Source organism: Callorhinus ursinus, unplaced genomic scaffold (assembly GCF_003265705.2).
Source record: "Callorhinus ursinus isolate GAN/ISIS: 27379988/994484 unplaced genomic scaffold, GSC_fseal_2.0 scaffold54, whole genome shotgun sequence".
Classification (NCBI taxonomy): domain Eukaryota; kingdom Metazoa; phylum Chordata; class Mammalia; order Carnivora; family Otariidae; genus Callorhinus; species Callorhinus ursinus.
The window spans coordinates 17317780-17331318 of NW_027397116.1; positions in this window are offsets into that span (position 1 = coordinate 17317780).

Sequence of the window (13539 nt, forward strand, 5' to 3'; positions counted from 1 at the left end):
TGGTTGTCAGTGGATGGGGAATTACTAAGAGGAGACATCAGGGCTAAGGGTAAATTCTGGCTAAACCCATCTAACAGGCTTCTTACTGAATGCCAGAGTGATCCCGCATCACTAGGTGGATGGTTGGGGATGAGAAATTTGGTCAGAAATCCAGGGTAATTAGATATTGTGAGTGGGATATTCTGGCTAAACTCACTTAGCAGGATTCTTACTAAAATTGGGCTCTTAAAGACATGCCTAAGGACGGGGCCTCTTGGAAAAAGAGCTCAGAAGAGCCTGACTAGAGTTTGATCAAGGAGAGAATCTTTTTCTGAGAGGAAAAGATCAATTTCATTCTGAGCTATTATATCCTTAGAAATTCAATTTCTAATTACACTATTTCTTAAAATGTCAATAATTTGGACTATGATGAACGATGCAATAGAAACAAATAAATCACCATATCTCCAATCTGGCAGAAAAATAGCAGTTGTTCATTCACTTTATCTTGTGGTTAACTATTCTTCACCCATCACATTGATTTTATATTGTTGAAATCACCAAATAGAACTGTATTTCAAATTTGGATCATTTTTTGTTTTCTTTCCAATATGTAGTTTAATTATCTGAAAATGGAGGAGAAAAAACACAAAACTGATACAGAGCTTAGTCTTTAAGTATGATATATATCATCAAAGGGCAGCAAGGGTGGAAACAGTAAGAAGAATTAGAAAATAACTTAAAATATGAATACTGCAGAGTTTGATATTGACTTTACTCAACAAGAAGAATTTGTAGTATGCCTATTTTATTAGTAAACAGAAAATGATCCTTAGTGTTGCAGAAACTATACTATAATAAGAGGAAAGATATAAGAATCTCTTAAATACATACATACAGAAAGTGGTATGTTAGAAGGATATAGTATCTTGGTATGTTTATCAGCTGGAGGGGTTGTTTGATTATAGTGTGTGGGGGGTGCTGTTTGCAGCATTAAATATAGTGGTCAGGAAGGACAAAATTGAGAAAATAACATTTTCTCAAAGGTTTGCAGGAAGGCTCCACTAAAAAAGAGAACTAGAGGTCAATATCCCTGATGAACACAGATGCCAAAATTCGCATTAAAGTACTAGCAAACTGACTCCAACATGCATTAAAAAAGTCATTCACCACAATCAAGTGGGATTTATTCCCGGGATGTAAGGTGGTTCAATGTTAGCAAATCAATCAACATGATACATCACATTATAAAAGAAAGGATAAGACCCATATGACCCTTTCAATAGATGCAGAAAAAGCATTTGACAAAATACAGTATCCATTCATGATAAAAAATCCTCAACAAAGTAGGGTTAGAGGGAAGATACCTCAACATATGGCCATATATGAAAAACCCACAGCTAATATCCTCAATGGGGAAAAACCTGAGAGCTTTACTTCCACAGTCAGGAATAAGACAGGGATGTCCACTCTCACTACTGTTATTCAACATCATAATGGAATTCCAAGCCACAGCAATCAGACAACAAAAAGAAATAAAAGGCATCCAAATTGTCAAGGAAGAAGTAAAACTTTCACTATTTGCAGATGACATGATAACCCATACCAAGAAACTGCTAGAACTGATAAACAAATTCAGTAAAATTTCAGGATACAAAATCAACATACAGAAATCTGTTGCATTTCTATACACCAACAATGGAGCAGCAGAAAGATAATTTAAGGAATCAATCCCATTTATAATTGTACCAAAACAATAAGATACTTAGGAATAACCCTAACCAAAGATGTGAAAGATTTGTACTCTGAAAACTATAAAACAATGATGAAAGAAACTGAAGATGACACAAAGAAATAGAAAGACATTCCATGCTCGTGGAATGGAAGAACAAATATTGTTAAAATGTCTATACTACCCAAAGCAATCTACACATTTAACACAATCCCTGTCAAAATACCAACGTTTAAAAAAAAAAATACCAACGTTTTTGACAGAGCTAGAGCAAACAATCCTAAAATTTGTATGGAACTACAAGATATCCCAAGTTGCAAAAGTAACCTTGAAAAAGAAAAGCAAAGCTGGAGGCATCACAGTTCCAGGCTTTAAGTTATATTATAAAGCTGTAGTAACCAAAATTGTATGGTACTGACACAAAAACAGACATATAGATCGATATAACAGAATAAAACTCACAACTATATGGTCAATTAATCTTCAACAAAGCAGAAAAGAATATCCAATGTGAAAAAGTCTCTTCAACAAATGATATTGAGAAAACTGGACAGCAACATGCAAAAGAATAGAACCACTTTCAGACCACTTTTGTACCTCATACATAAAAAATAAATTCAAAATCGTATTTTGAAACTATAAAATCCTAGAGGAGAACAACAGGCAGGAACCTCTGACATTGGCTGTGGCAACTTTCTTCTAGATATGTCTCCTGAGGCAAGGGAAACAAAAGCAAAAATAACCTATTGGGATGGCACCAAAACAAAAAGCTTCTGCACAGCAGAGGAAATAATAAACAAAACTAAAGGCAACCTACTGAAGGGAAGAAGATATTTGCAAATGACATATCTGATAAAGTGTTAGTTTCCCAAATATGTAAAGAACTTAAAAAACTCAACACCCTAAAAAACAAGTAATCCAGTTAAAAAATGGGCATAAGACATGAATAGAAAATTTCCCAAAGACATATAGATGGCCATAGGAAGAGATGCTCAACTCACTGATCATCAGGGAAATGCGAATTAAAACTACACCTTACACCAGTCAGAATGGCTAAAATCAACAACATGAGACACAGGTGTTGGTGAGGATGTGGAGAAAGGGGAGCCCTCTTGCACTGTTGGTGAGATTGCAAACTGGTACAGCTACTCTGGAAAACAATATGGGCATTCCTTAAAAGTTAAAAATAGAATTATCCTCAATCTAGCAATTGCACTACTAGGTATTTACCCAAAGAATACAGAAATACTAAATCAAAGGGATAGATGCATCCTGATATATATAGCAACATTATCAAAATAGCCTAAATAGCCAAATCATGGAAACAGCTATCTATCTATCTAACATCTATCTATCTATCATCTATCTATCTATCTATCATCTATCTATCTATCTATCTATCATCTATCTATCTATCTATCATCTATCTATCTATCTATCTATCTATCTATCTATCTATCTATCTATATCTACATATTTATGTCTTTCATATATTTTGAATTTGTTTTTGAATATATATAATGGAATATTACTCAGCTATGAAAAAGAATGAAATCTTGCCATTTTTCAAGGACATGAATGGAACTGGAGAGTATTATGCTCATGAAATAAGTCTGAGAAAGGCAAATACTATATGATTTCACTCATATGTGGAATTTAAGAAACAAAACAAATGAGCAAAGAGAAGAAAAGAGGTAAAGAGAGGCAAACCAAGAAACAGATTCTTAACTATAGAGAATAAACTGATGGGTTACCAGAGGGGACATGGGTGAGGACATGGGTTAAATATATAATGGGGATTGAGGGGGACACTTGTGATGAGCACTGGGTGATATACGGAAGTGTTGAATCACTGTATTGTACACATGAAACTAATATTACATTGTATGTTGACTAACCGGAATTTAAATAAAAACTTAAAAAAAAAAAAGGCTTGCAGGAAGGGACAAATAGATTTAAAACTCTGTAACAAGCTGCACTGAGGCCTTCTAACTGGTCTCCGTGTATGTACAGTTGCCTCACTACATTTTTATACAGCAGCCTGATGGGGTTTAGGACATGCTACCCCAAACTATAGCACCTTGCCATATTGAATACTTTAATCAGAAAGAATGTGAAAAAACAGCAGAAGCAGGAAGATCACTTTGACTATTCCCTTATCTTTCTCCCCTGAAACCTTCATGTGAGAGGTTCCTTCTCTATACCCAGAGAAAGGAGGATCCCTGTCTCCTAACAAAAATGCCTTGCTAAGTCTCCCCCAGTTTACGACACTAACCTCATATTCTCTGACCTATCATATTTCTCTGTGACCACCCATTCTTCATCAAACCTAGTGTAAAGATATTGTACTCAGCTCCTTTTGTTCAGGTTTACATTTCTTTATCAAGGCTCCCATGCCACATTAACTTATATTAAATAAATTTGCAGGATATTTTTTGTTAATCTGTCTTTGTCAGTTTAATTTTGGAAAGAGCTACTAGCCTTAGGAGGTTTAAGGAGAATTTTCCTCCCTTACAGGCTTAAGGGCAGGTTTTTATTACCATTTTGTACAAACATGAGGTAGTATGAAGGGATGAGGCTAAGAGAATAATGACAAACTTCACTCCATAAACCTAATTTCTTGTTGTAAAACACAAATTTGTGCACAGATTATGGTAAACTCTTATTTTGACCTGTGTACATGTATAACATTCATTTCAATCTGATTGAGATTGGTGGCCTATTTGGGGGGAGAGATAACTTACTGGTTTTTATGAAGAGGGTTTTGTATTTCTTTCAACAATTTTGATACTTCTTTATTTTTCCCATACAATTACCAATTTCATATAGGTTTTCAATTCTACTGTTTTAAAGTTATTTATAATGTATTTTATTTTATTTTTTAAAATATTTTTATTTATTTATTTGAGAGAGAGTGAGAGAGCATAAGTCGGGCGGGGGAAGGGAGAGGGAGAAGCAGACTCCCTGCTGAGCAGGGAACATGACCAGGGGCTCGATCCCAGGACCCTGAGATCATGACCTGAGCCAAAGGCAGACGCTTAGCTGACTGAGCCACCCAGGAGCCGCTATAATGCATTTTAATATAAATTTGATTTCTTTTGTATTTACAATTAGATGCTTTTTAAACATTTCTGAAGCTTTTTAGTTGTACATTGTGTCTTTTTACCTTGATGTTACTTCCCAAAGGGTTTTTTTCTTCAAGAACTAGCTTTTAGTTTTTTTAAAAAAGTTATATCCCTGTATTGTTTAGTTTTTAATTTTATCAGTTTATTAGTTAATAATGTTCTGTTTCTTTTCTTTCTTTTTTTTAGTTGGAAACAGTACATTACTTTTCAAATTTTTGTTTACTAATCAGTTTATAAATTTCTACTCAATGACTACATTGTCAAAATCAATAACTTTGGATATATCACGTTTTTGTTTTCATTACTTTTATCACAATAATATTAATATGACATTACACTTTATATCCCTTTGCATATTTTTACACTCAATTGTATTTTGGTCATGATGTTAATAATGCTACAGAATTGACAATATATGTGTGCTATAGTTTGTTTTAATTTCCAATTTTTTGTGACATTTGTGATTTATAATTATGAAAATGTGTTTTATGTGAAAATGTATTTCTGTAAATTATATTTTCCTACACTTGATGAAGAAAAATTAGTTATTTCTTTGCATGTATTTTCATAGCCTAAGTGCAAAATGTAGTTATCACATTGAATAGCCATATGTGTACTTGTATATTCATTTTGATGGCATTACTTTGTATTAGAATTAAAATTCACTCATTCTCACATTTCTCACAAACATGACAATCCTTGTTATCTAATACATGTTTGATGAAAAAATTAATATGTGAACCAGACTAATAGTCCTTCAAATGTAAAGTTCGTTAATTTACTGTTACTTATAGATTTTACCTTTAGTGCCCACTGATGGCATTCTCCCAGTCACTCTCAGCAATTATTTCCCTAAACAATGTAGGACAAATTGTTTTGTTAATTTGTATTGTTTCACAGTTTTCTGAGCTTCGCAAATCTCGGATTTCTGTGAAAAATTTTAAGTATTTCTTCTACACTTCCTGTTGGCAATTATGCAATTTCAACTCATGCATGTAGCTGTCATTCATTTATCAAGCTTGTCTCTCCTACTAGAACTGTGTTTTTAGAGGCAATATTTCAATGTTGATTCATGGGCTGTGTTCCAGGCCTTCTTTCTGGTTAATATAAATATAGTTGAAGTCAGCTGGTGAGGGGAAAAAGCAATTTCCAAACTAGGCATATACGCAAAAAGGCAATCCTCGTCATATATCCAGACACATTTTAAAAATAATTCCCTCAAAGGAAAAGGGTAAAGAGACTTACATAATTATGGTATATCAAAATTTACAGCACTATTTCTTCTTCTATGCTTTACCTTTTTAGAAAATGTTCAATTGTATCTTCACTAATTTCTGTCTTACTCAGATATGACAAAAGAAAGAAGCTATACCATTGAAAGCAGTATTAATAGGGGGTTTAAGGATACATATTACTGATACATAACATAGAGTTATAACAAAAGTTTTAAAGCTTGTCTACGGTTATGGAAAGAGACACTTGAAAAAGACTGCTGATTCTTTCATATTAGCGAAATATACTTTTATCATTTTCATCCCTCTTTCAACCTAAATCTAAAATAAAGAGGCCAAAAATTGTAAACTTTTTTTGTCACTATGCTCTGGACTGTTAAAGTGCTTTCTAGCCAAAAGCTATTACCTGTTTTTAATGGAATCCCTTTCTGCTTCATTGGCTTCTGGGATACATAATGATGTCAAACTATGTAATAGAATGTGGAGTGGAATTCCTTTTGCTCTCAAATTGGTTAATAAGCCCTCAAGCAGACAAAAAGTAAGTGCACATTCTAAAGAAAGCTATAACTACTTTTGGCCAGACTCACATTTAGGGCTTATACATAAGTGACCCAGAGTTCACACTCCTGGGCCGGTAGCACACTAAGGATGATTTATCCTCCTTATCTCTCCTCATTTGAGTTCAGTGTCTGCTGTGGTGGAGAGCTCACAGCATGCCGACAGATTTCTACCTTTCCTTTCCTCTTCATGCCTGACTGATTACTTTCATTGTCGCTACACAACTTGATAGGCTGTGAGCAGGACTAACCCTGAGCTACTGAGGAATTATCATCCTTGAGAGACACCCTCAACCAATATAGGAATAGAATTGGAATCTTCAATGGATTCTCCATTCCCACCATCTCCACTGGGGTTGAGCCCTAGTTGTTCATCATGGTAAACTTCTCAGTGATACCCTCTTATTGGCTTTTCTCATTTTCCTTCATTTTATCCTTCCCCTCTTCATTCTTGTGCTCAAGGGTTACCTTCCAACTAAATTGCACCTAAATTCCTGTCTCAGGGTCTCCTTTTGAGGGAAAACCAAGTTAAGACAGTCCCCATATCCACAGTAAAACATCAGTAGAATATTAGAAGGATGGGGGGGAAATTGTGGAAAATATGAATAAAAAATCTAGTGGGAGAAAGCTGTGGCTTCTCTTTCACTCCATCACTCAATTGGAGTGCATCTTTCTTTGCTCAGGCTAAGCAATGGCAGTTCCAGGAAATCCCTGGCAAATGTTCAGGATGTCTGAAAGATGGAGAGACCAGTATTTGATTGATTAGTAAATGAATTTCTGTCTTTCCTTCAGTATCCACCAATAGAAAGGGGTAACTAAAACTAGAGTGAAATGACAGAAAAGGAATGGGATAATGATAGAGCAATTTACATTTCTACTATTTCCTATGGGACAATGGGCATCAGAGAGTGTTATTGTATTTGGGTTACCTTTTTAGTGCTCCATGCAAGACAACTTCTCCTGGTCTTTGGGACTTCAGTAGACAGAGGCTTTAAACCCTAACAGAATGAGAGTTAATAAATCTGGAAGGCCAAAAGGAGGTAGGCTTCCCATGTCAGGGAGTTCTCTTGTAGATCAAGTGAAGAATTTATGCATGCTATCCCATGATAAAAGCAGGATTTGTATTTCTATAATCCAGAGGCTGTTGATAAACAGCCAGTGTAAACTAAGAAAAGCAGGGATACTTGAAAGAGGGCAGAATCCATGAGAGGCAGAATGGAGCCTAAAAGTATGCCGTATATGTCTCTGCCAAATCTATTAATACAAATCCTGGCTCATTTTGGAGAAAGGGAAGGGACAAGATGAGGTTGGAAAATGGCATGATATAAAATTTAAAATTGGTTTGACTAGACTTTTAAAAATTTGAAACTGACATGATCATATGACTAAAGAATTTGACAAAATTCAACACCCATTTATGATGAAAACACTCAACAAAGAGGGTATAGAGGGAACATACATCAACATAATAGAGGTTATGTATGACAATCCTATAGCTAACATCATACTCAACAGTGAAAAACTGAAAGCTTTTCCTCTAAAATCAGGAGCAAGACAAAGATGCCCTCTCCCAAAACTTTCATTCAACATAGTATTGGAAGTCATAGCCAGGACAATTAGGCAAGAAAAATAAATAAAAGTCATCCAAATTGGAAAGAAAGAAGTAAAACTCCCACTATTTACAGATGACATGATATTATATATGGAAAACCTTAAAGACTTTACCAAAAAACTGTTAAAACTATTAAGCGAATTCAGTAAAGTTGCAGGATACAAAATCTGTATTCTGAAATCTGTTGCATTTCTTTACACTAACAACAAACTAACAGAAAGAGAATTTAAGAAAACAATCTTGTTTACAATTGCATCAAAAAGAATGAAATACCTAGGAATAAATTTAACCAAGGTGGTGAAAGACCTGTACACTGAAAACTATAAGCCATTGATGAAATGAAGACACAAATAAATGGAAAGATATTCCATGTTTATAAATTGGAAGAATTAATACTGTTAAAGTATTCATAATACCCAAAATAATATACAGATTCAATGCAATCCCTATCAAAATACCAATGGCATTTTTTATAGAAATAGAACACACAATCCTAAAATTTGTATGGAACCACAAAGACTCTGAATAGTCAAAGTAATTTTGAGAAAAAAAGAACAAATCTGGAGGCATCATGCTCTGATTTCAAACCAAATTACAAAGTTACATTGATCAAAACATTTATGGTATTGGCATAAATCAGACATAGATTAGTGGAACAGAATAGAGAGCACAGAAATAAACCCACACATATATGGTTAATTAATTTAGGACAAAGGAGGCAAGAAAATACAGTGGGGAAAGAACAGTTTCTTTAATAAATGGTTTTGGGAAAACTGGATAGTCACATTCAAAGGAATGAAACTGGACTGACATCTTACACCATACACAATAATTAACTCAAAATGGATTAAATATTTGAATGTAAGACCTGAAACCATAAAACTTCTAGAAGAAAACATAAGTGGTAAGTTCCTTGACATTGTTCTTGGCATTGAATTTTTGGATCTAACTGTAAAAGCAAAGGCAACAAAAGCTTTTACAGGTGGAACTACATCAAATTAAAAAGCTTTTGTACAAGGGAAATCATCCACAAAATGAAGAAGCAACGTACTGAATGGGAGAAAATATTTGCAAATCATATATCTGATAAGGGGCTAATATGCAAAACATATAAAGAACTCAAACAACCCAATAGCAAAACAAAAAACAAACCAAAAATCCCAATCTGTTTAAAAAGGGAATCTAAATAGACATTTTTCCCAAAAGACATACAGATTGTCAACAGGCACATGAAAAGATGTTCAATATCACTAATTATCTGGGAAATGCAAATCAACACCATAATGAGATACAACCTCATACCCATTAGAATGGCTATTATGAGAAAAACAAGAAATATGTTGGAGAGGATGTGGAGCAAAGGGAAACCTTGTACACTCTTAGTGGGAACGCAAATTGTTTTATTTATTTATTTTTTGTTTTTTAAAAGGTTTTATTTATTTATTTTACAGAGAGAGAGCGAGCGAGAGCAGAAACACAAGCAGGGAAAGTGGGAGAGGGAGAAGCAGACTCCCCGCTGAGCAGGGAGCCCAATATGGAGCTCAATCCCAGAACCCTGGGACCATGACCTGAGCCGAAGGCAGATGCTTAACGACTGAGCTACCCAGGAGCCCCACCCAAATTGGTTTAGTCACTATAAAAAACATGGAGTTTCCTCAAAAAATTAAAAATAGGTTGACCATGTAATGTAGCTATTTCCCTTCTGAATATTTGTCTGAAGAAAACAAAAACAGTAATTTCAAAAAAATATGCACCCCATGTTCTTTACGTCATTATTTATAATAGCCAAGACGTCTATCTTATGCCAAGTAAAATCAGTCATAGAAAGGCAAATGCTGTATGATTTCACTTATATGTGGAATCTAAAAAAACAAAACAAGCAAATAAAACAAAACTCACAGAGAACGGATTGGTGGTGATGAGAGGGGAAGGGGTTTGGGGGTGGGGGGGAAGGGTAAAAATAGTCAATCACATAGTGATGGAATGTAACTAGACTTATTGTGGTGATCACTTTGTAGTGTATACAAATATCAAATTATTATGTCCACATGTAAAATGGATATAATGTTATTTCCCAATTTTTCCTCAGTAAAAAATGAGAAAATTAGGAAAAAAGATTTCCATGTAACTCTTGTCACCTCTGTTAATGATGATTTTCAATGAGTAATCATCACAAGCAGGTCAGGTAGGATTTTACTGTGTTTCTGACATATCTTTGTGCAATTTGCTTTTCAGTCTGAGAGCTGTATAGTTAATCAGAACTGTTACTAAAAGAAAGTGTTAAATCATATGAGACTGCTATATCCAACTATTTCTGAAGTGCAACTACAGCAATTCTCTGTAGTTCAATCCAATAACTGCTTCCAAGTTGTGAATACCAGAGAGATTCTTTTTTTGTAAATTATTCTTCACTAAATGTCCATTAAGTGTATATAGGTTTACAGTACACATATATTTGTTTTTCAAATACATTTTTCATTTCAATATAATAATTTAAAAATATTCTTTCTTATCAAATTATGATACAAAGTACTCTAAACTGCATTTATTTAAAAATTTGCTTAAAAGAACCAACATTCAGGCTCCTGAATTTTCTAGAAAACACAATCTATAAAAAATAAAAATATGTATAATAGTGTTTTAATGGAAAGGACCATTATTCTGTTAATTTTTTAGTAAAATGCTATGCACAAGTAGGAATTAATAACTGCCAACTCAGAAATAAAGTGGGAGTCCATTGCAATAATCATGTAATAATGGTATGGTAAACTCAAATAAAATAGAAATAATTATTTGGATTATTTTCTGACTTCGGACATACAAAGTTTATTTAATTGCATCATTTGCTTCACTGAATATTTCATAGTTAGTCCTGGACAAGTCCATGCCTAATTTTATACCTTATTTATTGGCATTTAATATATTTACACTCTCCTCTCCTGCCCCTTCAAAAGTTTGTTTTGAAATAAACTTTTTTCAAATTTCTGTTTTTTATACTTCCCAAATATGTACTGTTGTTTAGAATACTTGCATTTTAAAATTTGCATAATTAGTACTGACTTATGTATCTTTTACCTCTTCCCTTAGCCATAGTCAGAAGTCCCTCCAATACACTATATTTTTCTTACACTGTCATATAAAAGCAAAAATTAATTCATGTCAAAATGAATTCATGGTTATCTTTTCCTCTAGATTATGAATTCCTGGATTAAAGTTTTCCAGAATGATAAATCATCCTTGTTATTTTCCAAACCCAGTTTTTTTTTTCATATGAAAGAAATACTTACAAAATTTAAGAAAATATACCCTGAGGGGCGCCTGGGTGGCTCAGTTGGTTAAGCGACTGCCTTCGGCTCAGGTCATGACCCTGGAGTCCCGGGATCGAGTCCCACATCGGGCTCCCTGCTCAGCGGGGAGTCTGCTTCCCCCTCTGACCCTCCCTCCTCTCATGCTCTCTCTCTCTCTCTCATTCTCTCTCAAATAAATAAATAAAATCTTAAAAAAAAAAGAAAATATACCCTGAAAAAATTAGGCATGGTTGGATATTTGTCCAAAGATGCTTAAGGGTGCTCCGTGAAAGTAAACTTAAAAAGGCTATATACAGAGTAGGAGCCATGTTATGCTCCAATATACCATTATAGCAAAATATAACAATCCATAGAAATTTTGAAGAAATGAAAATAAAAAAAATTCAGCTGGAATATGAATATTTAAGGACAAATTAAATGTTGGGGTCGATTAAATATATTTCAATTTTATTTTTGTTACCATTATAGATCTGAAAGTTATTTAAGAGAACACACTTTAATTATTCGTAATTCAGTTGGCTAGGGTTTGTTAAGGATCATTAAAGTTGTATTATGCCTAACTCAGCTTGTTCATAAAATTACCATGTTTCATGTATTAGAATTAGTTTACTCAGACAATAATTACAAATTCTCTAATTTTCTTTTAAAGTTTATAATAAAGGAAGCTAAATATGTCTGATGGTAAGGTAAGTAATCTGAAATGTCTTGGCTTCTCTTTGGTGAACTTGAAAATAGGTCAGATCATCAGTATTATGGTAAAAGAATGCAAAATACTACGTTTCCTGAAGCCAATATTTTCCTTAGAATTAAGCAAGCAGTCTCCTTTCCAAAAAATTAGTTTAGGTTAAAAAGTATTTTAAAAATTCACCTAAATGTCAATATAATTTTTCCCCATGGAACATATTTAATCAGTGCTACTGTATTAGCCTTCACCACTGCTTAATTTTATTTTGTTATTTTGTTATTTCATGTTTTATTAGTTTTTTTATTTCTAATAATCAGTTTTCCTAGATTTTTTTTCTTCTTCTAAACTTATTAATCTATTATCCCTTATGTTATTCTATTATAATTTTCTTTGTTGGAATCTAAACAAATGGAAAAATATATTTTGCCCCAGGTTTTATAGAAATTTCTTTGGGGGATGTACCCACCATCAGTGTACTATGGAGTCAAGTCCTAATTTACAGGTAGCTTGGTGGCTCTTGTTTTTCTCCTTAATCTCACTATATTTCTGTATCGTGTTAGCAATTTTACTAAATTACTACATTTATTTATTGGTTCTAACACATTTTTTGAGGCGTTTTTAAAATTTTCTACAGATAGCATGATGTCATTTACAAACAGATAATTCTATTTCTTCCTGTCAAATGCAAAAATCAGTTGTGTTTTCATACACTAAAAATGAACTATCCAAAAAGAAATGAAAACAATCCCATTTACAATAACAATAAAAATCATATAGTACTTAAGAGTAAACTTAATCACGGCGGTGACAGTCCTATAAACTAAAATCTACGAATCAATGATAAAAGAAATTCAAGAAGACACAAACAGAAAGACTTTCCGTGTTCATGAATCAGAAAAATTATATTGTTAAAATATCCATATTACTCAAAGCAATTTACAGATCCAATGCAATCCCTACTAAAATTCCAATGACACTTTTCTAAAAAATGGAATAAACAATACTAAAATTCATATGGAACCACAAAAGACCTCAAATAGAAAAAAAAATCTTGTACACAGAAATATGGCAAATGATGACATTAGCTTAGATGATCTCTTGGACATAATTGCCATGTTTTGTTTACAAACAGTGTTGGTGGTGATGACATCATGAGGTGGTATTCTTGGGGAAAGCAAAGAGGGGGTTAGGGTCTCTTCTGTTGTTTTTCTAATATGTCCAGGCCAGCATCACTAGCAACAAGTAGAGCACTGTAGGAATTTTCTGTCAGTCAGTCAGTCCAATATATACGTTTCCCTCTTAGTAATAT